This window comes from Zingiber officinale, chromosome 11A, assembly GCF_018446385.1.
Source record: "Zingiber officinale cultivar Zhangliang chromosome 11A, Zo_v1.1, whole genome shotgun sequence".
In the NCBI taxonomy this organism is placed as follows: Eukaryota; Viridiplantae; Streptophyta; class Magnoliopsida; order Zingiberales; family Zingiberaceae; genus Zingiber; species Zingiber officinale.
The window spans coordinates 22045205-22068380 of record NC_056006.1 but is presented as its reverse complement, the minus strand read 5'-3'; the positions used below and the strand labels follow the sequence as shown (position 1 = coordinate 22068380).

At 44.4% G+C, this 23176-nt stretch overlaps 16 non-coding genes and 5 pseudogenes across 16 annotated transcripts; 1 reads left to right on the top strand and 20 right to left on the bottom strand.

The window, feature by feature from the left end:
• Positions 1–2288: 2288 nt before the first annotated feature.
• LOC122033002 lies at positions 2289–2407 on the bottom strand. The gene has a single exon (XR_006126298.1). It is a non-coding gene; the product is annotated as a 5S ribosomal RNA (ribosomal RNA).
• A 318-nt stretch (positions 2408–2725) lies between these two features.
• Positions 2726–2844, bottom strand: LOC122033058. The gene has a single exon (XR_006126323.1). It is a non-coding gene; the product is annotated as a 5S ribosomal RNA (ribosomal RNA).
• Positions 2845–3185: 341 nt separating this feature from the next.
• Positions 3186–3304, bottom strand: LOC122033001. Its single transcript, XR_006126297.1, has one exon. It is a non-coding gene; the product is annotated as a 5S ribosomal RNA (ribosomal RNA).
• Positions 3305–3635: 331 nt separating this feature from the next.
• On the bottom strand, positions 3636–3754 carry LOC122033006. Its single transcript, XR_006126302.1, has one exon. It is a non-coding gene; the product is annotated as a 5S ribosomal RNA (ribosomal RNA).
• A 331-nt stretch (positions 3755–4085) lies between these two features.
• On the bottom strand, positions 4086–4203 carry LOC122033017 (annotated as a pseudogene).
• Positions 4204–4535: 332 nt separating this feature from the next.
• Positions 4536–4654, bottom strand: LOC122033004. The gene has a single exon (XR_006126300.1). It is a non-coding gene; the product is annotated as a 5S ribosomal RNA (ribosomal RNA).
• Positions 4655–4988: 334 nt separating this feature from the next.
• On the bottom strand, positions 4989–5107 carry LOC122033015 (annotated as a pseudogene).
• A 337-nt stretch (positions 5108–5444) lies between these two features.
• Positions 5445–5563, bottom strand: LOC122033005. The gene has a single exon (XR_006126301.1). It is a non-coding gene; the product is annotated as a 5S ribosomal RNA (ribosomal RNA).
• A 332-nt stretch (positions 5564–5895) lies between these two features.
• Positions 5896–6014, bottom strand: LOC122032999. The gene has a single exon (XR_006126295.1). It is a non-coding gene; the product is annotated as a 5S ribosomal RNA (ribosomal RNA).
• A 338-nt stretch (positions 6015–6352) lies between these two features.
• LOC122033019 lies at positions 6353–6472 on the bottom strand (annotated as a pseudogene).
• A 331-nt stretch (positions 6473–6803) lies between these two features.
• On the bottom strand, positions 6804–6922 carry LOC122033011. Its single transcript, XR_006126307.1, has one exon. It is a non-coding gene; the product is annotated as a 5S ribosomal RNA (ribosomal RNA).
• Positions 6923–7271: 349 nt separating this feature from the next.
• LOC122033022 lies at positions 7272–7390 on the bottom strand (annotated as a pseudogene).
• Positions 7391–7721: 331 nt separating this feature from the next.
• LOC122033012 lies at positions 7722–7841 on the bottom strand. Its single transcript, XR_006126308.1, has one exon. It is a non-coding gene; the product is annotated as a 5S ribosomal RNA (ribosomal RNA).
• Positions 7842–8191: 350 nt separating this feature from the next.
• On the bottom strand, positions 8192–8310 carry LOC122032993. Its single transcript, XR_006126289.1, has one exon. It is a non-coding gene; the product is annotated as a 5S ribosomal RNA (ribosomal RNA).
• Positions 8311–8647: 337 nt separating this feature from the next.
• On the bottom strand, positions 8648–8767 carry LOC122033008. The gene has a single exon (XR_006126304.1). It is a non-coding gene; the product is annotated as a 5S ribosomal RNA (ribosomal RNA).
• Positions 8768–9102: 335 nt separating this feature from the next.
• LOC122032998 lies at positions 9103–9221 on the bottom strand. The gene has a single exon (XR_006126294.1). It is a non-coding gene; the product is annotated as a 5S ribosomal RNA (ribosomal RNA).
• Positions 9222–9558: 337 nt separating this feature from the next.
• LOC122033000 lies at positions 9559–9678 on the bottom strand. The gene has a single exon (XR_006126296.1). It is a non-coding gene; the product is annotated as a 5S ribosomal RNA (ribosomal RNA).
• A 335-nt stretch (positions 9679–10013) lies between these two features.
• On the bottom strand, positions 10014–10132 carry LOC122032994. Its single transcript, XR_006126290.1, has one exon. It is a non-coding gene; the product is annotated as a 5S ribosomal RNA (ribosomal RNA).
• Positions 10133–10463: 331 nt separating this feature from the next.
• LOC122032986 lies at positions 10464–10582 on the bottom strand. The gene has a single exon (XR_006126283.1). It is a non-coding gene; the product is annotated as a 5S ribosomal RNA (ribosomal RNA).
• Positions 10583–10920: 338 nt separating this feature from the next.
• On the bottom strand, positions 10921–11039 carry LOC122032995. The gene has a single exon (XR_006126291.1). It is a non-coding gene; the product is annotated as a 5S ribosomal RNA (ribosomal RNA).
• Positions 11040–21567: 10528 nt separating this feature from the next.
• Positions 21568–23176, top strand: part of LOC122031293 — a 40084-nt pseudogene continuing 38475 nt past the window's right edge.

The window sequence follows — 23176 nt, the reverse complement described above, 5'->3', positions numbered from 1 at the left end:
CCTCAAGTCGAAGGAAACTTGCAATCGAGCTGCAGTAAGAGCTTCACAAACATATCCATATATATAAATAACTATATGAAGTCTTACAACGAGTCACTCCAATGAACTAGCTACCATAACTAGTATCCACGTTTAACTCTCGACATCCAATGTCTTCAGCTAGTGAGAAAACAGTTGCTTGACGAACTAAGGAGTATAACCCGTACTAGTCTTACAGAATTGATGATGTCCGAATACATCAATTCGACGACTAGGAAAATTCTAATACATTCATTTTTTTAGATGAAAAAGGTAAATATATATCATCAAAATACACAAATATACAAAAGGATCCTAGAGCCTCTTATGTCATGTCTGACGAACTGTCAGATCTGAAAGAAGAACCATGTTCGTGTGTACATATGCTCACTCGTGTACCAACTCTCACATTGTCTACTACACATGCTGGCTGCATGCTCAACCAACATCGCCCTTGATCTATGTCCATACTGCTCATGTGTCATGCTCCTAATCTGTGTCTATACTCATCATATCTCACCCTCGCTGTCCATACTCTATCATGTGTCCTCCATAGATGGATGCACCACACCCTCCACATTTGCCACTGTCATGTGTCTAGGAGCCATCAGTAGCTCCAAGCGATCTCTATTAGTCTCTCCCAACCCATGGGCCTCGGGTCGCCATTGCCACCTCCAAGCCACATGAAGTCACTTTGAGCAAGTGATGAGCTATCAACGGATTTGATGTGCCTTTGCCACCAGCCGTTTTCTGCGAGCTAGGTAGACCTTTATGGTGGGCCTATCCACCCTTATGGAATTTTTGGCAAAGCCCCAGCCATAAACGGATTTGATATTGTCTTTACCGTGAGTCGTTTGCTGCGAACTAGATAGGCCTTTATAGTGGACCTATTCATCCTCTTGGGCTTTTTGGCAAAGCCCTAGCCATAAACGGATTTGACATGTCTTTACCGCTAGTCGTTTACTGTGGACTAGATAGATCTTTCTAAGGTGGATCTATGCACCTATACACCACTCATCCCCTACATGCTCTCCCACAGACAGTCCTCATGCTCTACTCCATGACTCCACTCACTGTGGTCTCTCCTCTCATACAACACCCTCATCCCCTAAGGTAACCCACATGCAGTCCTCATGCTCTACTGCATGACTCCATCCGTTGTGGTCTCACCTCGCTGTTCTCCTCATCTCTCACTCAGACTGTGGCACCATCTGCAAACTCCATCCATGGCATCTGTGCATTCCCGCAAGTTTGGCCTATGAAATAATCACTCAAACAATTTCATAATTACACACATAGAGATAATCACTAGTTGTGATTCAATCACAATTTCTCTCATGCTATGAAATGTATTATGGACATTAAATAAATGAGTTTAAGATAATCAAACATATAATATACACTCAAATAGTAAATCTATATTTAGTAAAAATCATAAGGCGATTGCCTTAGAATATCCCTCAAAATCTAACATTACTCGCTCAAATGGGTTGAGAGTTTTTGACACTTAGTGCGAGAGTTTTGATCGCTTATAACTTGGCCGAATGGCTCAAGAGTTTAGCACACTTATTAATTTTTTCTTCAAATTTTCCAACATTCATGGAACTAATATTTTTACAATTTACATGAGTTCATTAACAAACTTACTACCTGGTCCGGTACGACTGTAGATGGTTTACACTCCAAGGTCATTCCAGGCTCCTCCCATTTTTATCTTGTAAATAATAAGATCTCGAACTGAGTTTCTGGATCACTTTATATGATCCTCTCTAAGAGACTTCTAGATTGTTGATGTTGTCGGCCGGCTTTACTCTTTTCTAGACAAAGTCACCAACCTGGAAGGATCTCGGGATTACCCTTCTGTTCTAGTTATCCTCTACTGGTATGCCATTAGCTGAACAGCTACTTTACCCATGATTTTGTCTATTAAGTCTAATTACATAAGGCATCGCTCGGGATTTTCCTCGTCTTAGAGAGCGAACGACCGTCGCGCGAACCAGCCCTCCGCCGCTTTTCCCCTGGCGAAATCAACCCGACCACAGAAATCGAAAACAAGAACAAAAATAATAAAACCAATCGAAATCAAAATCAAAATCAAGTAAGCACCCGCCCGCGACTCCTCCGAGCAGTCACCGCCACCGCCTTCCGGGGCGAATGAACAAACAGTCCGATACCTCTCGCGAAAAAACAGATCGACCGATAATACATACACGAGCACGCTTTTTCCTTTACCAAAAAATTTAAAAAATAAAAATAAAACATGAAAAAAATAGGTGCAACACGAGGACTTCCAAGGGGGTCACCCATCCTAGTACTGCTCTCGCCCAAGCACGATTAGCTTCGGAGTTCAGAAGGGATCCGGTGCATTAGTGCTGGTATAATAGCACCAATCCTCTCTTTCACACACTCCCAATTTATACCGCGAACGGCCGTCGCGGGAACCAGCCTTCCGCAGCTTTCCCCCAGGCGAAATCAACCCGACCACCAAAATCAAAACAAAAACAAAAATAATAAAAACCAATCGAAATAAAAACCAAAATCAAGTAAGCACCCGGCTTCGACTCCTCCGAGCAGTCCCCGCCACCGCCTTCCGGGGTGAATGAACAAACAGTCCGATACCTCCCGCGAAAAAAACAGATCGACCGATAATACATACACGAGCACTTTTTCCTTTACCAAAAAATTTAAAAAATAAAACATGAAAAAATAGGTGCAACACGAGGACTTCCCAGGGGGTCACCCATCCTAGTACTGCTCTCGCCCAAGCACGCTTAACTTCGGAGTTCTGATGGGATCCGGTGCATTAGTGCTGGTATGATCGCACCCATCCTCTCTTCCGCGCACTCCCTATTTATAATGCATTAGCGGCGAACGACCGTCGCGCGAACCAGCCCTCTCCGCCGCTTTTCCCCCGGCGAAATCAACCCGACCACAAAAATCGAAAACAAGAACAAAAATAATAAAACCAACCGAAATCGAAATCGAAATCGAAACCAAAATCAAGTAAGCACCCGGCCGCGACTCCTCCGAGCAGTCCCCGCCACCGCCTTCCGGGGCGAATGAACAAACAGTCCGATACCTCCCGCGAAAAAAACAGATCGACCGATAATACATACACGAGCACTTTTTCCTTTACCAAAAAATTTTAAAAATAAAACATGAAAAAATAGGTGCAACACGAGGACTTCCTAGGGGGTCACCCATCCTAGTACTGCTCTCGCCCAATCACGCTTAACATCGGAGTTCTGATGGGATCCGGTGCATTAGTGCTGGTATGATAGCACCAATCCTCTCTTCCGCACACTCCCTATTTATAATGCATTAGCGAATGATCGTCGCGCGAACCAGCCCTCCGCCGCTTTTCCCACGGCGAAATCAACAAGACCACAAAAATCGAAAACAAGAACAAAAATAATAAAACCAATCGAAATCAAAATCAAGTAAGCACCCACTCGTGACTACTCCGAGCAGTCGCCGCCACTGCCTTCCGGGGCGAATGAACAAACAGTCCGATACCTCCCGCGAAAAAACAGATCGACCGATAATACATACACGAGCACGAGCACGCTTTTTCCTTTACCAAAAAATTTAAAAAATAAAAATAAAACATGAAAAAATAAGTGCAACACGAGGACTTCCCAGGGGGTCACCCATCCTAGTACTGCTCTCGCCCAAGTACGCTTAACTTAGGAGTTCTGATGAGATCCGGTGCATTAGTGTAGGTATAATCACACCCATCCTCACTTCCGCACACTCCCTATTTATAATGCATTAGCGAACGACCGTCGCGCGAACCAGCCCTCCGCCGCTTTTCCCCCGGCGAAATCAACCCGACCACAAAAATCGAAAACAAGAACAAAAATAATAAAACCAATCGAAATCAAAATCAAAATCAAGTAAGCACCCGCCCGCGACTCCTCCGAGCAGTAGCCGCCACCACCTTCCGGGGCGAATGAACAAACAGTCCGATACCTCCAGCGAAAAAACAGATCGACCGAAAATACATACACGAGCACGCTTTCTCCTTTACCAAAAAATTTAAAAAATAAAAATAAAACATGAAAAAATAGTAGCAACATGAGGACTTCCCAGGGGGTCACCAATCCTAGTACTGCTCTCGCCCAAGCACGCTTAACTTCGGAGTTCTGATGGGATCCGGTGCATAAGGGCTGGTATGATCGCACTCATCCTCTCTTCCGCACACTCCCTATGTATAATGCATTAGCGAACGACCGTCGCGCGAACCAGCCCTCCGCCGCTTTTCCCCCGGCGAAATCAACCCGACCACAAAAATCGAAAACAAGAACAAAAATAATAAAACCAATCGAAATCAAAATCAAAATCAAGTAAGCACCCGCCCGCGACTCCTCCGAGCAGTCGCCGCCACCGCCTTCCGGGGCGAATGAACAAACAATCCGATACCTCCCGCGAAAAAACAGATCGACCGATAATACATACACGAACACGCTTTTTCCTTTACCAAAAAATTTAAAAAATAAAAATAAAACATGAAAAAATAGGTGCAGCACGAGGACTTTCTAGGGGGTCACACATCCTAGTACTGCTCTCGCCCAAGCACGCTTAACATCGGAGTTCTGATGGGATCCGGTGCATTAGTGCTGGTATGATCGCACCCATCCTCTCTTCTGCACACTCCCTATTTATAATCCATTAGCGAACGACCGTCGCGCGAACCAGCCCTCCGCCGCTTTTCCCCTGGCGAAATCAACCCGACCACAAAAATCGAAAACAAAAACAAAAATAATAAAACCAATCGAAATCGAAATCAAAATCAAATAAGCACCCGCCCGTGACTCCTCCGAGCAGTCGCCGCCACCGCCTTCCGAGGCGAATGAACAAACCGTCTGATACCTCCAGCGAAAAAACAGATTGACCGATAATACATACACGAGCACAAGCACGCTTTTTCCTTTACCAAAAAATTTAAAAAAAAATAAAACATCAAAAAATAGGTGCAACACGAGGACATCCCAGAATGTCACCCATCCTAGTACTGCTCTCGCCCAAGCACGCTTAAATTCGGAGTTCTGATGAGATCTGGTGCATTAGTGCTGGTATAATCGCACCCATCCTCGCTTCCGCACACTCCCTATTTATAATGCATTAGCGAACGACCATCGCGCAAACCAGCCCTCCGCCGCTTTTCCCCCGGCGAAATCAACCCGACCACAAAAATCAAAAACAAGAACAAAAATAATAAAACCAATCGAAATCAAAATCCAAATCAAATAAGCACCCGCTCGCGACTCCTCCGAGCAGTCGCCGCCACCTCCTTCGGGGGCGAATGAACAAACAGTCTGATACCTCCAGCGAAAAAACTGATCGACCGATAATACATTCACGAGCACGAGCACGCTTTCTCCTTTACCAAAAAATTTAAAAAATGAAAATAAAACATGAAAAAATAGTAGCAACACGAGGACTTCCCAAGGGTTCACCCATCCTAGTACTGCTCTCGCCCAAGCACGCTTAACTTCGGAGTTCTGATGGGATCCGGTGGATAAGGGCTGGTATGATCGCACCCATCCTCTCATCCGCACACTCCCTATTTATAATGCATTAGCGAACGACCGTCGCGCGAACCAGCCCTCCGCCGCTTTTCCCCCGGCGAAATCAATCCGACCACAAAAATTGAAAACAAGAACAAAAATAATAAAACTAATCGAAATCAAAATCAAAATCAAGTAAGCACCCGCCAGCAACTCCTCCGAGCAGTCGCCGCCTCCGCCTTCCGGGGCGAATGAACAAACAGTCCGATACCTCCCGCGAAAAAACAGATCGACCGATAATACATACACGAGCAAGCTTTTTTCCTTTACCAAAAAATTTAAAAAATAAAAATAAAACATGAAAAAATAGGTGCAACTCGAGGACTTCCTATGGGGTCACCCATCCTAGTACTGCTCTCGCCCAAGCACGCTTAACATCGAAGTTCTGATGGGATCCGGTGCATTAGTGCTGGTATGATCGCACCCGTCCTCTCTCCCGCACACTCCCTATTTATAATGCATTAGCGAACGACCGTCACGCGAACCAGCCCTCCGCCGCTTTTCCCCCGGCGAAATCAACCCGACCAACAAAAATCGAAAACAAGAACAAAAATAATAAAATCAATCGAAATCAAAATCAAAATCAAGTAAGCACCCGCCCGTGACTCCTTCGAGCAGTTGCCGCCACCGCCTTCCGGGGCGAATGAACAAACAGTCTGATACCTCCCTTGAAAAAACAGATCGACCGATAAATAATACCCGAGCACGAGCGCGCTTTTTCCTTTTCCAAAAAATTTAAAAAATAAAAATAAAACATGAAAAAATAGGTGCAACACAATGGACTTCCCAGGGCGTCACCCATCCTAGTACTGCACTCGCCCAAGCACGCTTAACTTCGGAGTTCTGAAGAGATCCGGTGCATTAGTGCTGGTATAATCACACTCATCCTCGCTTCCGCACACTCCCTATTTATAATGCATTAGTGAACGACCGTCGCGCGAACCAGCCCTCCGCCGCTTTTCCCCCAGCGAAATCAACCCGACCACAAAATTCGAAAACAAGAACAAAAATAATAAAACCAATCGAAATCAAAACCAAGTAAGCACCCGCCCACGACTCCTCCGAGCAGTCGCCGCCACCGCCTTCGCAGGCGAATGAACAAACAGTTCGATACCTCCTGCGAAAAAACAAATCGACCGATAATACATACACGAGCACGAGCACGCTTTCTCCTTTACCAAAAAATTTAAAAAATAAAAATAAAACATGAAAAAATAGGTGCAACACGAGGACTTCCCAGGGGGTCACCCATCCTAGTACTGCTCTCGCCTAAGAACGCTTAACATCGGAGTTCTGATGGGATCCGGTGCACAAGGGCTATTATGATCGCACCAATCCACTTTTCCGCACACTCCCTAATTATAATGCATTAACGAACGACCGTCGCGCGAACCAGCCCTCCGCCGCTTTTCCCCCGGCGAAATCAACCCGACCACAAAAATCGAAAACAAGAACAAAAATAATAAAACCAATCGAAATCGAAATCAAAATCAAGTAAGCATCCGCCCGCGACTCCTCCGAGCAGTCGCCGCCACCACCTTCCGGGACGAATGAACAAACAATCCGATACCTCCCGCGATAAAACAGATCGACCGACAATACATACACGAGCACGAGCACGAGCACGAGCACGCTTTTTCCTTTACCAAAAAATTTAAAAAATAAAAATAAAACATGAAATAATAGGTGCAACACGAGGACTTCCCAATGGATCACCCATCCTAGTACTGCTCTCGCCCAAACACACTTAACTTTGGAGTTCTGATGGAATCCGGTGCATTAGTGCTGATATGATCGTAAGCATCCTTTCTTCTGCACACTCCCTATTTATAATTCATTAGCAAACAACCGTCGCGCGAACCAGCCCTCCGCCGCTTTTCCCCCGGCGAAATCAGCCCGACCACAAAAATCGAAAACAAGAACAAAAATAATAATACCAATCGAAATCGAAATCAAGTAAGCACCAGCCCGCGACCCCTCCAAGCAGTCGCCGCCACCGCCTTCAGGGGCGAATGAACAAACAGTCCGATACCTCCCGCGAAAAAACAGATCGACCGATAATACATACACGAGCACGAGCACGCTTTTTCCTTTACCAAAAAATTTAAAACATAAAAATAAAACATGAAAAAATATTTACAACCTCGAGGACTTCCCTGGGGGTCACCCATCCTAGTACTTCTCTCGCCCAAGCACGCATAACTTCGGAGTTCTGATGGGATCCAGTGCATTAGTGCTGGTATGATCACACCCTTCCTCTCTTCCGCACACTCCCTATTTATAATGCTTTAGTGAACGACCGACGCGCGAACAAGCCCTCCACCGCTTTTCCCCCGGCGAAATCAACCCGACCACAAAAATCGAAAACAAGAACAAAAATAATAAAACCAATCAAAATCAAAATCAAAATCAAAATCAAGTAAGCACCCGCCCGCGACTCCTCCGAGCAGTCGCCGCCACCGCCTTCCGGGGCGAATGAACAAACAGTCCGATACGTCCCGCGAAAAAACAGATCGACTGATAATACATACACGAGCACGAGCACGAGCACGCTTTTTTCCTTTACCAAAAAATTAAAAAAATAAAAATAAAACATGAAAAAATATGTACAACACGAGGACTTCCCAGGGGGTCATCCATCCTAGTACTGCTCTCGCCCAAGCACGCTTAACTTTGGAGTTCTGATGGGATCCGGTGCATTAGTGCTGGTATGATCGCACTCATCCTCGCTTCTGCACACTCCATATTTATAATGCATTAGCGAACGACCGTCGCGCGAATCAGCCCTCCGCCGCTTTTCCCCCGGCAAAATCAACCCGACCATAAAAATCGAAAACAAGAACAAAAATAATAAAACCACTCGAAATCGAAATCAAAATCTAGTAAGCACCCGCCCGTGACTCCTCCGAGCAGTCGCCGCCACCGCCTTCCGGGGCGAATGAACAAACAGTCCGATACCTCCCGCGAAAAAACAGATCGACCCATAATACATACACGAGCTCGAGCACGCTTTTTCCTTTACCAAAAAATTTAAAAAATAAAAATAAAACATGAAAAAATAGTTGCAACCTCAAGGACTTCCCAGGGGGTTACCAATCCTAGTACTGCTCTCGCCCAAGCACGCTTAACTTCGGAGTTCTGATGGGATCCGATGTATTAGTGCTGGTATGATCGCACCCATTCTCTCTTCCGCACACTCCCTATTTATAATGCATTAGCGAACGTCCGACGCGCGAACCTGCCCTTCGCCGCTTTTCCCCCGGCGAAATCAACTCGACCATAAAAATCGAAAACAAGAACAAATATAATAAAACCAATCGAAATCGAAATCAAAATCAAGTAAGCACCCGCCTGCGACTCCTCCGAGCAGTCGCCGCCACCGCCTTCCTGGGCGAATGGACAAACAGTCCGATACCTCCCGCCAAAAAACAGATCGACCGATAATACATACACGACCACGAGCACGCTTTTTCCTTTACCAAAAAATTTTTAAAAAAAATAAAACATGAAAAAATAGGTGCAACACGAGGACTTCCCAGGGGGTTACCCATCCTAGTACTGCTCTCGCCCAAGCACGCTTAACTTTGGAGATCTGATGGTATCCGGTGCATTAGTGCTGGTATGATCGCACCCATCCTCGCTTCTGCACACTCCATATTTATAATGCATTAGCGAACGACCGTCGCGCGAATCAGCCCTCCGCCGCTTTTCCCCCGGCGAAATCAACCCGACCACTAAAATCGAAAACAAGAACAAAAATAATAAAACCAATCGAAATCAAAATCAAAATCTAGTAAGCACGCGCCCGTGACTCCTCCGAGCAGTCGCCGCCACCGCCTCCCGGGGCGAATGAACAAACAGTCCGATACCTCCCGCGATAAAATAGATCGACCGATAATACATACACGAGCTCGAGCACGCTTTTTCCTTTACCAAAAAATTTAAAAAATAAAAATAAAACATGAAAAAATAGTTGTAACCTCAAGGACTTCCCAGGGGGTTACCCATCCTAGTACTGCTCTCGCCCAAGCACGCTTAACTTCGGAGTTCTAATGGGATCCGATGCATTAGTGCTGGTATGATCGCAACCATTCTCTCTTCCGCACACTCCCTATTTATAATGCATTAGCGAACGTCCGACGCGCGAACCTGCCCTTCGCCGCTTTTCCTCCGGCGAAATTAACCCGACCACAAAAATCGAAAACAAGAACAAAAATAATAAAACCAATCGAAATCGAAATCGAAATCAAGTAAGCACCCGCCCGCGACTCCTCCGAGCAGTCGCCGCCACCGCCTTCCTGGGCGAATGGACAAACAGTCCGATACCTCCCGCGAAAAAACAGATCGACCGATAATACATACACGACCACGAGCACGCTTTTTCCTTTACCAAAAAAATTTTAAAAAAAATAAAACATGAAAAAATAGGTGCAACACGAGGACATCTCAGGGGGTCACCCATCCTAGTACTGCACTCGCCCAAGCACGCTTAACTTCGGAGTTCAGATGGGATCCGATGCATTAGTGCTGGTATGATCGCACCCATCCTCTCTTCCGCACACTCCCTATTTATAATGCATTAGCGAACGACCGTCGCGCGAACCAGCCCTCCGCCGCTTTTCCCCCGGCGAAATCAATCCGACCACAAAAATCGAAAACAAGAACAAAAATAATAAAACCAATCGAAATCGAAATCAAAATCAAGTAAGCACCCGCCCGCGACTCCTCCGAGCAGTCACCGCCACCGCCTTCCGGGGCGAATGAACAAACAGTCCGATACCTCCCACGAAAAAACAGATCGACCGATAATACATACACGAGCACGCTTTTTCCTTTACCAAAAAATTTAAAAAATAAAAATAAAACATGAAAAAATAGGTGCAACACGAGGACTTCCCAGTGGGTCACCCATCCTAGTACTGCTCTCGCCCAAGCACGCTTAACTTCGGAGTTTTGATGGGATCCGGTGCATTAGTGCTGGTATGATCGCACCCATCCTCGCTTCTGCACACTCCATATTTATAATGCATTAGCGAACGACCGTCGCGCGAACCAGTCCTCCGCCGCTTTTCCCCCGGCGAAATCAACCGGACCACAAAAATCGAAAACAAGAACAAAAATAATAAAACCAATCGAAATCAAAATCAAAATCAAGTAAGCACCCGCCCGCAACTCCTTCGAGCAGTCGCCGCCACCGCCTTCCGGGGCGTATGAACAAACAGTCTGATACCTTCCACGAAAAAAATAGATCGACCGATAATACATAAACGAGCACGAGCACGCTTTTTCCTTTACCAAAAAATTTAAAAAATAAAAATAAAACATGAAAAAATAGGTGCAACACGAGAACTTCCCAGGGGGTCACCTATCCTAGTACTGCTCTCGCCCAAGCACGCTTAACTTCAGAGTTCTAATGGGATCCAGTGCATTAGTGCTGGTATGATCGCACTCATCCTCTCTTTCGCACACTCCTTATTTATAATGCATCCTATCGAACTCAATTTCTATCTCGACCAGCACCACTGCTCCCCTTCCCCCTCCCGCATATACTAAGTGGAACGAGGTTATGCTAGTAGCTTCTCTAGGCATGGTGTGATAGGCCCACAGCACGCTCGGTAGTTCATCCACCCAGTTTCTCCAACGTGGTTGAGCCGAGCCCTAAGTCCTCTGAGGATTTCTCTATTGGTGACTTCCGTCTGGCCAGTGCTCTGGAGGTAAGCTACTGAAATAATGGCTTGCGTAATACCATAACCAATACACCACTCTCTAAGCTTTCATCCTTGAAATTGTCTTCTATTATCGGAGACGAGTTTGGGAGGGATGCTGAACTGGAACACAATATTCAACCATAATAACTTGATAACCATCTGCTCGGTTATCTTAGCCAGCGGCTCTGCCTCTACTCACTTGGAGAAGTAGTCTATAGCCATAAGAAGGAATTTCCTTTGTCCGGTCGCCAAGGAAAAAGGTCTGACGATATCCATGCCCACTGCTCAAGCGTGTAAGAGACAATGGATGCTTTTAGCTCTTAAGTAGGTCTGTACGATATGTTCTTATATTTTTGATAGGACAAGTAGGTCACCATCGTCAGAGCGGCATTGGCTTGCAAGGTAGGCCAGAAATAGCCTACCAATCAAATTTTCCTCACCAATGAACGACCACCCGAATGACTTCCACAGGAGTCTTAGTGAACTTTTTATAGGATGTATTGAATGTCTTTTGATCTGATGCAATTTAGTAATGACCTCAAGAAGACTCTTTTGTATAGGTGCTCTCCCATTAATGTGAATCATCCAGCTCTCTTTTTTAGCAATCGAACCTACTCCTGGTCAGCTGACGCATTACCTAATCGAAGGAACTCCATCAAGGGTGCCCTCCAATCGTCTGAGGCTCCCATTTCAGCTGATTTCTTGATGTGAGATGCCAACATCACATGCTTGATCGGCTTATTCGATACCACAGGACTTAACGAACTTGCTAACTTGGCTAGGTCGTTTGCATATTGATTGCTCGCCCAATGGATCTTTTGCATGATCACCTCTTGGAACCCCGCCTTTAGCTTCTCGAAAGCCTCGACATATAATTTGAGCCTAACATTATTTATCTCGAAAGTGTTAAAGAGTTGTAGGGCTGCCAGTTGGGAATTTGAATGGATCAAGACACTAGTGGCTCCCACATGCTTGGCTACTTGCAAACCGGAGATCAATGCTTTGTATTCTGCCTCATTATTTGTACATCAGTAATCCAACCGAATAGGCAGTTACATTCTGTCTTCGCATGGTGATATCAAAAGTATGCTCACTCTGCTGCCCTACCGAGTGGATGATTCGTCCATATATATTCTCCAAGTTACCTCTGGCTTAGTATTCTATACTTTAGTCACAAAATCGGCTAAGGCTTGTGCCTTAATTGCCAATCTGGGCTGATACTATATATCAAACTCGCTCAGCTCTATGGTCCACTTAATTAGCCGCTCGGATGCCTCTAGGTTGAGGAGGACTCTCCCTAGTGTGTTGTTAGTTAACACAATTATGAGATGTGATAAAAAATACAATCGTAACCTTCGTGCAGTGAGGACCAACTCGTACACCAGTTTCTCAAGATAACTGTAGTGGCATTCAACATCTTTCAATAAGTGGCTCAAAAAGTACACTAACTATTGTTTAGTGTAGTTCTATCACATCAATGCTGATCCAACTGCTCGCTCTGTGGACGATATGTACATCCAAAGTAGCTCATCGACGATGGGCTTTGCTAGTACAGGTAAAGAAGTTAAATAATTCTTAAGCTCTTCCAACACCTTATCGCACTCCGTGTCCTACTAAAATTTGGTTGCTCGGCATAGAACTTTGAAGAATGAGTGGCTTCGATCAGTCAACTTGGAGATGAATCTTGACAAGATTGTTATCCGTCCGGTCAGCCGCGAGGTTCCTTTAAATTTTGCGGAGGGGCATGTCTTAAAGTGCCTTCACTTTACTCGGATTTGCTTCGATTTTCCGCTCAATTATGATGTAACCGAGGAATCATCTGCTCTTTACTCCGAACAGGCACTTGCTAGAGTTGAGCTTGACTCTATACTTCCTCAGGGTTTGATAGGTCTCTTCTATATCTGCACATAAGTCAGCAGCTAGGAGAGATTTTAACAATATGTCACCGATGTATACCTCCATATTTTGGTCAATCTAGCACTGGAACACTTTGTTCATCGACCTCTGGCAAGTGGCTCCAATGTTCTTCAGCCTGAATGACATCATGTTGTAGTAGAAGTTTCCGTCAGCCGTGATAAAGCTGATCTTTTCTTGGCCTTCCTTAGCGAGCAGAACTTGATGGTAGCACTGGTACACATCTAGCATATAGATCAACTCGTAGCCCGCCATGGAGTCCACCATCTGATCGATGTGTGGCAATGGATAGTAGTCATTTGGGCATGTTTTGTTCAGATCTCAAAAGTTGATGTAGACCCACCATTTATTACTCAGTTTGGAGACCAACACCACATTGGCTAGCTAGCTCGAGAATTATACTTCGCAAATATGCCTAGCTTCCAGTAGCTTCTCCACCTCTGCTCGAATGATATAATTCTACTCCGAGCTGAAATCTCTATTCTTTTGCTTAACTAGCCTAACTTCCAGCCGAACATGTAATTCATGATGCGCTATGGCCGATGAGATACCCAGTAGCTCATGAGCTGCCCATGCAAACACATCATGGTTTTGCTTGAGACAAGCAACCAACTTCGCCTTCTTCTCCATGCTCAAATTTATCGCGATAAAGGTTGCGACCTCCGGTTGGGTGGGATGCACTCAAACTTCTTCTTTTTCTTCATAGACCAGCATGGGAGACTCTTCTAGAATCATATTTACCTCCAGCCGTTGAGCCTTCCAAGTGGTCCGCGACTCAGTTTTTACCATTTCTACATAGCACCAGCGAGCTACTAGCTGGTCGCCTTTAACTTCGTCGACCAAGTTATCCATGAGAAACTTGATATTCAATTAGTGTTGGTTGGCCCAAAATGACATTATAAGTGGATGGAGCATCTACTATAATGAAATTTATCATTCTCCTCTTAAGCGGCTCTTCTCCGAGTGATATGGCCAGTCGTGCCTAGCCGATTGGCAATCCTTTATTGCTAGTGAATCCATATAAGGATGTTGTCATTGGTTGTAGCTCACTCCAATTGATTTGTAGTTGATCAAATACCTTTTTGAATATAATGTTCACCGAGTTGCCTGTATCTACAAAAGTACGATGAATATTATAATTAGCAATGATCGCTCGAATGATCAAAGCATTATCATGAGCGACTTCTACTCTGTCTAAATCCTGAGGACCAAAATTGATCTCTGACCCCTTAGCTCTTTCTTTGATGCATTCGACAACATGGATTTCCAATCGTCGAGTATGCGACTTCCGAACCTGGTTGGAATCATTGTTGGTCAGGTCTCCCGCATCATGTCGACGTCGCCCCGAGCGGTATTGTTGCGGTTCTCTTCTTCCTGAGCTGATGGGTGTGACCTCTTGGTTGACGCCCGGGCAGGCCTTTGATAATCTCTTCTCTGGGGCTGCAATTGGTGTGGTTCAATCGCAGGCCTGCCTCAGTCATGTTGTCCTCCCGATCGACAGTAATGGTGGCAATCAAGAGACGGGGATCAGGGGTGAAATCTTGGAGGAGTCGGTCTGCATGGCTTTGAATTGAGATGATTACAAACTTTGGTGTTATGAGTTGTCAAGCAGTGATAACTGTAGAATAGTGGCGTCCATGGTTGAGGCTCGATTAATTTCGCCCGCTCGCCCTCCACATGCTGGAGTACATGGATTTGGGGCTCATGGTGTTGCTGCGTTGGGCCGGCTCAAGGTCCCTTTGGCGACTGGTGGGTGTGGGTCGGTCGGTCCTCTGGGACAATCGCCAGCTCGAGGATCACATCCTTCTTCCGAGCTACCAAGGCCTTCTCACGTTGATGTATTTAATAGTCGTCTGAGCAGGTGGTCGAAATCTCTCTAAGGCTTCCGGATGAACGAGCGAAAAAAGTCGCCATCTATAAGTCCTTAGGAAAAAGAACTTACTAAATTTCCAGAGTAGCTGACGGGACTTCCATAGTCACTTGATTGAACTGCTTAATATAGGCCCGTAACACTTTCTTGGGCCCTTGTCTGACTGCAAGCAGGTTAACGTTCGTCTTCTAAGAGCGACGACTGCTTGCAAAGTGTTGGAGGAACGACATTCGGAAGTCTTTAAAGTTGCATATGAATTTGATCAGCAAGTGCTTGAACCACCTTTGCATGGATCCAGAGAGCATGGTGAGGAATACTTAGCATGACTCCGTCGGTATACTGGTGTAGTGTGGCCATGTTGTCGAACTTGATCAGATGGTCCTCAGGGGCAGTCACCCCCGTGTACTCTCCGATCATCAGTGGTCTTGAGTGAGGGGTAGTCAGACATCCAAGATCTCTTGAGAGAACTACCTATTGATTCGCTCGGGAGAGTCATCAAGTCGAGGTGCTTTGCCTTTCCTCCCGTCCCAGACGGATGCGTCCTCTAAAGAGGACCCTTGTGTCATTTCTGCTCGGCCTTGCTCTTCCGTGGGCATGTGGAATAATATGCGGTGGTAGGGGATTGGCACATTTAGAGCATCCCAAAAGGTGCCAGTCAGCCTGTTGTTCGACTTTCGGCCGGTGGGATCTTCCGCTCAAGCTCTTGGGTTAGCTTGTTGACCCATCACTGATACTACCAGGTTGTTCGACACACGGCAGTCAGCTGCTGCTTCTTCCTGTTGCTGCATCATCTTTGCAACTCAGGTGCTTATTGTTGGAACCCCAAGGTTATTTTGGTGTGATCAACAAGTTAAGTTAGGTCCTGTGTGTTTCTAACCTTGTGTCTAAGTGTACAGTAGCTTAGGAGCACAGATAGTCGAGTGGAAGATGCAGCTAGCGAGAAGGATGGCACGCGGTGCGTCCGAGGGACGAGGCGCTGCGGAAGAGTACACCGGTGGACGAGAAGGAAGCGTGTGGTGGTTCCGAGAGACGAAAGCCGGAGCGGAAGACTGCTCGAGGAGCAAGAGATGCAGCTAGCGAGAAGGATAGCACGCGGTGCATCCGAGGTACGAAGACTACAGATAAGTACGCTGGTGGATGAGAATGAAGCACGCAGCGATTCCGAGGGATGAGAAGCCAGAGCGGAAGCCTGCTCAAGAAGACCGGAACTTGGGTTCGGGTGAGCCCTTTTCCGGATGGTCGAGATCACCCAAGCGAGCGGAGCCGGAGCAGAAGGACCCGGACCGAGGCAAGCTGAACCGGAGCAGAGGGTCTGACCAAAAGTCAACTGGAGTTGACTTAGGGGTCCGGGAGCCTGGATTCATTCCAAGCGCCCAGACGTCCGAGCGCCCAGAACCATTACAGGCGCCCGGAAGTCAATATTTGACTAGATTTCCTTTGACGCGATCTAAACGTTGGGGGATAAAGTTTTATCCCCCCAGGGCGCCCGGAACCCTTCCAGGCGCCCCGACCAAGGCTATAAATATAGCCTTGGTCCATAAGCTTACAACAAGTCAGAGCAATTCATTTCCAACGCTTGTACGCTTCAGTTTTAGATTAGCTTCTCTGTTTTGTGCTTTCACTGTTGTAAGAGGCTTCTCCGCCCGAAGGAGATACTAGTGCGACATTCCTTGGATTAACAATCTCTTTGGTTGTAACTAAGTCAAATCTGGTGCCTCATTTTTCTGATTTACTTTCTGCTTACTTTAATTTACAAGTGTTAGTTTAAGAGTTCGAGAAGGGTGTTTTTGTTTGTGTTTTACAGGGCTATTCAACCCCCCTTCTAGCCGGTCGCCAATGGTCCTACAAGTGGTATCAGAGCCAAGGCACTTCAGGAGGAATAACCGCCGAACGAAGCAACGAGATGGCCAGACCAAGCATCCACCCACCGAAATTCGAAGGGGATTTCGCTACTTGGAAAAAGCTGATGCAGGTATTCTTTACCACCGATTTTGAATTAATGCTTACAATGAAATTTGGTTTTACAACACCGAAAGGTAAGGAGAAAAACAATTGGACGAAAAAGGAGCAAGCCGACTTCGTGGTGAACGGCAAAGCAGAATATCATCTGCTAAGCGTTCTTCCACCTCAAGAAGTCAACAGAATCAGGAACTACGACTCGACAAAGGAACTTTCGGAGAAGTTCCTCGAGCTGCACGAAGGGACGTCCAAAGCCAAGCTCGCCAGAAGAGATCTACTTCGCAATCAGCTCACCAGCTTGCGACTTGGGGAAGACAAGACAGTTATGCACCTGCACTCGAGAATCAAAGAGATTATCACCGGACTGTCGAATCTCAGAGAAAAGGTAAGTAACCGAGATTCGTTAAGGTACACGTTAAATTTGTTTCCTAGAAATATCAAATGGGCATCATTAGTAGATGTGCATGAATCTTTTACATTTCTAAAGATTTAGAAAAGATTTCGTTAGAAGAGTTATTCTCGACTTTTGAATTGCACGAATCAAGATGTGCAGGTATGAAGGAGCCCAAGAACAACGTCGCCCTCAAAGCATCGAGAGACAAACCTGAGTCAGAATCTTCTCTCAACGATGAGGAAATGGTAATGATGGTAAGAAGATTCAAGAAACTTTGTAAATCTAGATCTACTAACCATCCACAGGGGAAAAAGAAAAGGACAATCCGTTGCTACCACTGCGACGAAGAAGGGCACGTCAAGGACAACTGCCCCAAGCTGTAGAACAAGGACAAGGAGAAGGGTAAGAAGCCAATCCAAAAGTGAAAGACCCTAAAGGCGACGTGGGATGATACGTCGTCGGAGTTGGAAATCGAGGCATTCTCTGGACTTGCTCTAATGGCAAGTCATCAAGACGACGACTGCGAGACAAGTTCTTTCGAAATGAGCATTGAGAGAATCGATGAAGGGGGAGCCACGTCGGAAGAAAGCAGCAGTTCAGGGGGAGAAACGAACAATAAGATCGACAAGGTAAGTGAGGTACGATCACTTCTTCCCGATAAACTCTTTAAGTTTGTTAAACTATTAACAAAAGACTGTTGCAAATTAGAAAAGGAGATTAAAAACTTAAAAATAATTTTGGCTAAATCTTGTCCCTTAGAAGAATTAGACAAATCAAAATTAGAAAATGAGAAATTGAAATCAGAAAATAAAGATCTGAAAATTCAAGTAGATAATTTAAAAAACCATGCATGCTCTTCTAATTTTAGAAAATTTAAAAATTTAAATTGGTATTATAGATATCACCAAGGACAAATTAGGGATATTTTAAGAAAATATGTACCGAAGAAATATTTAGTTAATCCAGTAGGCTGGAACCTATATTGGGTTCCTAAATCTTGCTTACTCTAAATTTTAAATGAAATTAGTGCTTTCAGTGAGAAAATTAGACATTGAATTTCACTATAAGGCTTTGTCTAAGGAAGTGGTTATTGCTCCAATAACTAAGAAGGCCTAGTGCTTCGCCACGACCTAGAAGCCAAAATATTGAAATAAATGTTTAATTAACTTTCTGTCAAAGCATTAAAATTAGAATTAATTAATACTTTTAAAGTTTTTCAAATATTTTTTTCAAAACATTTTTTCCCTCAGAAAAATTCTCTTTTATACTTAGAAAAAATTTTAGAAAATATTTTTTTGCCTAAGTTAAAAGTTATTCTGAAATTGAAAATTTTCTGCTTAAGTTTTTTTTGAAAATTTTTTCTCAAAGTTGTCTAAGTTAGATTTTTGTTTTTATTTCACTTAGAAAATTTTCTTAAAATTTTTTAAAGATCTCAAAATTTTCTAAGTTTTTACCCTTAGATTTTTTTTACAACCCCATTTTTTATGTGATCAAAGGGGGAGAAGGTAAAGTATAAGTCTAGGGGAGGTAGACCAAAAATTAAATTATTTTATTTTTGTAATTAATTGTAAATTTAGTTAAGTTTATTTTATGTCTATTGTTACCCTACCTTGACTTGGGTTGCTCACACCAATAAGGGGGAGATTGTTGGAACCCCAAGGTTGTTTTGGTGTGATCAACAAGTTAAGTTAGGCCCTGTGTGTTTCTAACCTTGTGTCTAAGCGTGTAGGAGCTTAGGAGCACAGGTAGTCGAGTGGAAGACGCAGCTAGCGAGAAGGACGACACGCGGTGCGTCCAAGGGACGAGGCGCTGCGGAAGAGTACACCGGCGGACGAGAAGGAAGCGTGGGTGGTTCCGAGAGACGAAAGACGGAGTGGAATACTACTCGAGGTGCAAGAGATGCAGCTAGCGAGAAGGACGGCACGCGGTGCGCCCGAGGGACGAAGACTGCGGATGAGTACGCCGGCGGACGAGAATGATGCACGCAGCGATTCCGAGGGACGAGAAGCCGGAGCGGAAGCCTGCTCGAGAAGACCGAAACTTGGGTTCGGGTGAGCCCTTTTCCGGATGGTCGAGATCACCCAAGCGAGCGGAGCCAGAGCAGAAGGACCCGAACCGAGGCAAACTGAACCGGAGCAAACTGAACCGGGTCTGGGCGCCCGGATTCATTTCGGGCGCCCGGAAGTCAATATTTGACTGGATCGCCTTTAACGCGATCTAAACGTTGGGGGATAAAGTTTTATCCTCCCAGGGCGCCCGGAACTCTTCCAGGCACCTCGACCAAGGCTATAAATATAGCTTTGGTCCAAAAGCTTACAACAACTCAGAGAAATTCATTTCCAACGCTTGTACACTTCAGTTTTAGATTAGCTTCTTTGTTTTGCGCTTTCATGGTTGTAAGAGACTTCTCCACCCAAAGGAGATACTATTGCGACATTCCTTGGATTAACAACCTCCTTGGTTGTAACCAAGTCAAATCCGGTGCCTCGTTTTTCTGATTTACTTTCTGCTTACTTTAATTTACAAGTGTTAGTTTAAGAGTTCGAGAAGGGTATTTTTGTTTGTGTTTTACAGGGCTATTCAACCCCCCCTTCTAGCCGGCCGCCAATGGTCCTACACTTATCAGCATCTCCAAATCTTCTTAAGTTAATGTCACAGTGGTGAGTCGTTCAGCATCTTCCATCCTCACATTTCGACTATAGGTAAAGTTCCCACAGATAGCGCCAAATATGATCCTGCCCGAAAGTGGAGAAGATGGTTGGCTGGGGATGTGGCTCTACGATTGACTGGATGAAGACTTCACGCGGTCTTGCAAGACAAAGAGCGTTAGTGTTAGGCCGAGAAGGAGTTCCCGACGTTGACGTCCGATGCTCAAGTCAGTCCTTCACTTAATGGGGCATAGTAGAAAATTATAGCTAGAGCGTATAGAATAACAAAGTTGCGCATACCTTCTCCTGTAGATGGGAACCCCCTTTTATAACGTCACTATAGTGTTTATGCACGCATTTCAAATCGTATGCATATATTCCAAAGCGTCCTAAGAAAAGACAAGTCAAAAAGTGTCTCTGATACCTTTCCTTAAACGAGCATGCAAATCCCTAATGTGACAAGCTGGAAGCTTCTAAAGGACAGTCTGATTGCTGGGCATGCTCCATTGTTACTGGCACAAACCTCCAAAAGGATATGATGAAATACACAAGTGGGTCCCACTACATGTCGATCGGACGCTGACAGGAGTTCGCTTGGTAAGGATGCCCCCGCTCGGTCATACTAAATAGAGTTATCTTCCTTTATTCGGCCTTTCTGTTGTCGGAGGGCTGCCTTTCATTCGACCAACCATGGTGTCCGTCCGGGACGCCACATTCACAGGCTCCCCGCGGTCGACCATCCAAACAGCCATGTCCGAGCAGCCGTGTAGCCCGTTCGACCCACTACACCCAACCAAGGGACCTATGCTTCAACTACTTTTATTTTGACCTTCACGTCAATCGTTCTTTCCTACTTTAACTCATTTTATATGGGACTCCTTTTTATCACAGTATCATTAATGATGATCAAAATTAAAATCTTCATACTATAATAATTTGGATCATAATTGTTATAATAATATCGAATAACGGTATTCAAAAAAATGGATTGAGACGTAATGAGATAATTTAACAGGGAGAGAGATAGTTAAATTCATCCATAAAATTATGTGATGCTAAAATAAGTTTGCGGAGATAATTCCAATTTGTTTGGAGGCCACACTCCAAATTAAATAAAATATCAACATCACAAACTCCCTTCCTTGCACGTTTAAACTATCTGACTTCTTGTAATTGTTCTTGGGAATATGGTACAATGATAAGGTATTTAGATGATCATTTAGATATTCGTGCTTTGAGTCTTAATTATGATAAATTTGTAAGAATTTTTTTTCTAAATAGGACATGCAACGATGTTAGGCTTCTGAGTTGTCCGCTGCGAACGCTTCTCGATTTATCCTAGTAGTCGATGAAAAACTTCCGTAGAATCGGATCGATGACCCAAGCTCAACGTTATTTAACCTGATTAATAATTTTTTGTTGGAGAGATCTCGACGTGTTATTTATCTGGGCAGTTCAGCGCCACATTGTTTTTTTTAAAACTACCTGCCTTCTCTCCAACAATGCGCGAGGGCCATGGAGAGGGGCGCGCTGCTCCGCTCCTTGTCATGCTCCACCACTGCCTGCAAGCGCCTGCTCTTCTCTCCGCTCTCATCGTCTCGCCTCTTCTCCTCCAAATTCCGCAGGCCCCGGCAGCGGCCGAAGCAACCCCGCGCCATGCCCTCCGCAGGCTCTCCACTTTTTCGCTTCCTCTTCGCCTTGGGCGAGGCTTTTCTCTCACGTCCATCCGCGCAGTCTCCACTTCTCCCTCCCCCGTCTCGAGAGGTATGGATGAACGGAGCTCCTCCTCCTCCTCCTCTTTTTAATTCTAGAGAATTGTTTTTTATTTTATTTTTGCGGTATGGGATCATTTTTATTATTTTTCTCTATCAAAAGTTTGTTTTTTCTATCCGTGAGGATTTGGTTCGTCAATGCCTTTTGATCTTCTGGTTATTACTGCATCAAGATGTCATATTTAATTTTTCTTTGAATTGGATGCTGTTACGTTTTCATATTTTCTTGAAGAACTAACAAGTTGGTTACTAAATTCTTAGTCATATATCACATTGCGCAAGAACACATACTAAAAATCACTAATAACAATAACAAAACATGCTATATTTCACATAGCAACACAACAACAAAATATACTCTATTTCATATTCCAACAAATAGAATAGAAGTTACAATAAGCTTTTCTGTCAATTTCTTAGTATGTGAATGAGAATGTTAAGCTTTATCCTTCACATGTTCAATGTCTTATTCAGCTCACAATTTCATATATACACTAATTAGGAACATTATATTCTTTGAACTTGCTTGCAATATCTTTTGTAAGTTCAACCGAATTTGCTATCTTATGTGTATATTAATTTACTTGCTTGTAGAAACAGATAGAAGAAATGATGTTGCTGAGAAGTTTGAGCAGACAATAGATGAATGCAAATAGACAGCTGTACTGTATAGGCACAAGAAGACAGGTGCTGAAATTATGTCTTTATCAAATGATGATGAGAACAAAGTTTTTGGCATTGTTTTCCGATCTCCTGTACACTAATTTTTAAGTTGACAAGGCTATGACATTTCTATGGCGAACTACTTATCAGGAGTTCTACAATTTGGTTGACGTGTACTTGGATGCTGTTTTCTTTCCTAAATGCATTGAGGATGTTCAAATAGTTCAACAAGAAGGTTGGCATTATGAGCTTAACCATTCTGAAGAAGATATCTCCTATAAAGGTTATTTTTTGCTCCATCTTATTTCTATTATATCTTTCTCAAGTAAGCACTCTTTTTGTTACTGATGAACTTCTGTTGATTCGGCATTCAAAATGTTATTTCAGGTGTTGTTTTCAATGAGATGAAAGGAGTTTACTCCCAGCCTGATAACATATTAGGCAGAGTAACTCAGCAGGCAAGTTTATTCGTTCTTTAACAACCTTTTCATACTAAGACATTTCACTCCCAATTTCTCTCAAATCTCTCGTATTATCTTTTTACATTCTTGCAGCTATTGTCAATATAGACCATCCATATTCCTCAACTTGATACTCTTGCACATTCCTAGCATGCGAAAATTTATTAGAACTCATCTCGGCATAGTTTGATTCACATCA